We start from the raw sequence: 3,063 nt of genomic DNA, 5'->3' as shown, positions 1-3,063 counted from the left end.
TCTGGCAACTCGCTGGAGGCAGAGTCAAGACTGGCAGTTAGAGGGTGGTTCCCTCCCCCTTCCGGCTAGCCACCCTCTAACACTTTGTATCAGTTTGACTCTGTCTACAGGAGGAGTTAACCCATTCCTGTATGTTCGACGACCCCACTGACTGAGAAGAGGGGAGAGTGCTCTTTGCACTCAGGTCCTGCTTGTGGGCTTCCCAAGGGCATCTGGTTGGCCACTGTGAGGACTATATGATGGACTAGATGGGCCAGTGGCCTGATCCTGGAAAGCTCTGCCAGACCCCCACCTGCGTTCTGGTCTCATAATAGATCTCTCTCACTGGCGCCAGCACAGGTCTCTCACGATCCCACTACTAGGCGCCACCACTTGACTGTAATGCAATACTGCCCAGAGACTGTGCCTTAGGGTGCTTTCACACTGCATTTTATTCCGTTATTCTGATGATTTATTTCCTATTAATTTGTGCATAAAATTTGAGCTTTCAGACGACATAACGGGTAGCTCCAGAATTCTGGTGGAATGTACTGGAAGTTTAGCGCTAAATTCTGCAATAAATGATACCTCAAAAATTCCGATAGCAAGGCCGGGGACACGGAAGATCGCGGGAGTTTTGCGCTAGCTGCCGCTGCTCACGTGACAGCCATCCCAGCATGCAGTGCGTTCCCGCCCTTACCAACAGCCTCGCTGTGCCTCCCAGCTCATCCCAGCTGCTCCTGAGGAGCCTGTGCTGCAGAGCCTCTCCTGCTGCTGCACTGCAGAGCCTCTCAGCTGATCGTGTTCGCGATCGCGCCTCTTTCAACCCCCCCATGCACCAAAAGAACAGGCCTCAAACCAGCTCATCCAGTGTCACGTGAGGCCGAATGGGGGGGGGAAAGAAAAACTGTGCTCTGTGTGAACGACTGTTGCGCAAAATGCCGGTATAACAGGTACTGCAGTGTGAAAGGGATTTTTGAAATATGGAACGAAGCGCTACCTTTTTAACCCAGTAAACTAGCGCTACGTATAGCAAACTGGGTGCACTTGCAGGCCACAACCCCCTTGTATCTTTCTGCCTTTAAAGATGACAGCCCTGGGTTGCTTTGGATATCTGCTGCTGTTACACTATCCCTTCCCTGCTGCCACCATTGATACTGTTCCCAGCTTTGGTATTGGCTCTGCTCACCCTTCTGGTCTGTAATATCCCAGCCAAGGATCAGGCATGTTGTTAAACCAAAACTATTTATTTATTAACACAAGGAATAAACAAGATTACTTTAAGTTCAGTCAATATGCGTGCGGTTACATATAATAGTTTTCTCTTTATATCTCTTAGTCCTAAAACCTGCCTCACTACCTGCCTAAACACAAATCCACCCCTCCAAAACCCAGAACCAACCATAACCAACTAACCAACTGTCATTCTCTCATTTATATCTTCAACCACCCAGACGCTCAGCCAATCACAACTCAGTGTTCTTCAGCATTCCAACACATGTACTTCCCCCTCCCAACTCTCTCTACTTACCATATTTACACTACAAAACCCGCACTTACCATAAATACTGTACAAATATAACAGGGGCATCACAGGCTCCTCTTATGATCAGGTCAGTTCATAGCAGTATTTTCAAAGAATGAATTCGTCAGTCATCCCTACTCATGAAGAGAAAATTCTCTCTATATATACACAGTTCATATAGGGTATGAATTGGCTCTATGTGTGGGCCGAATAATGAGGCAAACTGGGGTAATTTGGAGGTCTCTCCTCCCACAAGTCAAAATGTGATATCAATAACACTCCCAGAGGCGGAATGAGGACCCTCATCTCTTTCTCTGTTTCTGTGATTTTCCATTTCCTATACTATGGCCATACTATCCTGAACACGCCCAATCTCGTTTGATCTCAGAAGCTAAGCAGGGTCAGGACTGGTTAGTACTTGGATGGGAGACCGGCTGGGAATACCAGGTGCTGTAGGCTTAGGGGAAGGCAATGGTAAACGACCTCTGAATATCGCTTACCATGAAAATCCTTCCTAGGATCGCCATAAGTCGTAATCAACTTGAAGGCATATAACAACAACAACATACCGCTATCCTACATAATGCCCATATTTGCATCTTACAATTGGTCCGGAAGCTGCAGCTGCTGCAAAATGCGGCGGCGAGACTGCTCACTGGAGCAGGGTATCGCCAGCATGTCACCTCACTGCTGAAAGAATTGCACTGGCTGCCCATTTGCTACCAGGCCAAGTTCAAGGTTCTAGCTTTGGTGTACAAAGCCCTATATAGCTTAGGACCAGGTTACCTGAAAGACCATCTTATCCTTTACATACCCAGTCGATCACTGCGCTCTGCAGGTGAGGGCCTCCTGCAGATACCATCTTATCAGGAGGTTTGTTCTGTACAATATAGGAAATGGACCTTTAGTGTGGCAGCACCTACCCTGTGGAACTCCCTGCCTTTGAATATTAGGCAGGCGCCATCTCTGCTATTTTTTTGGCGCCTTTTGAAGACTTTTCTTTTTCAACAAGCCTTTTAAGTTGAGAGCTATCCCAGTCTGTCTCTGCGTCAGATTTGCTTAATATGTTTTTAATAATGTTTTAACCTTTTTTTAAAGTTTTTAAAATGTTTTTAACTCTGTTTTGTCTTAATGTATTTTAAGATTTCCTTTTATGACGTTTTAAAGTGTTTTTAGTACCTTGTTTGCCGCCCTGGGCTCCTGCTGGGAGGAAGGGCGGGATACAAATTAATTAAATAAATAATAAATAAATAAATCAGTATTTGGGGGAAGCCAGGATCCTGGAAACTGTGGTTTGTTAAGGGTGCTGCTGGAAACCCTCACAGGCAGGGCCAGCGCTAAAGGGCAGCCAGGTTGGGCCCTGGCCGAGGGCCCCCTCGATAGGTTGGGGGAGAAGTAGCACTCCTTTCCCACAGTCTGCGGCAGAGTAGCTGCCATGGATCGCAGGGAGGGAGCTTCCCAGACGCCAGCCCATTCGCTGGCCCCACCTACCTGTCTCTTCTGTCTTTTGCGGCTGCACACGCTGCATGTGCTGAGCCCATAGGACTACCATTAACCAA

The 3,063-nt window shown here is 47.4% G+C and overlaps 1 pseudogene; it reads left to right on the top strand.

Annotated features, from left to right (window-relative positions):
* Positions 1–1,844: 1,844 nt before the first annotated feature.
* LOC133375807 (5S ribosomal RNA) lies at positions 1,845–1,963 on the top strand (annotated as a pseudogene).
* The last annotated feature ends 1,100 nt before the right edge of the window (positions 1,964–3,063 follow it).

The sequence above is a fragment of the Rhineura floridana genome, chromosome 1, assembly GCF_030035675.1.
Source record: "Rhineura floridana isolate rRhiFlo1 chromosome 1, rRhiFlo1.hap2, whole genome shotgun sequence".
In the NCBI taxonomy this organism is placed as follows: domain Eukaryota; kingdom Metazoa; phylum Chordata; class Lepidosauria; order Squamata; family Rhineuridae; genus Rhineura; species Rhineura floridana.
Note: the sequence above shows the minus strand (reverse complement) of the source record. Positions and strands in the feature narration are given on the sequence as shown.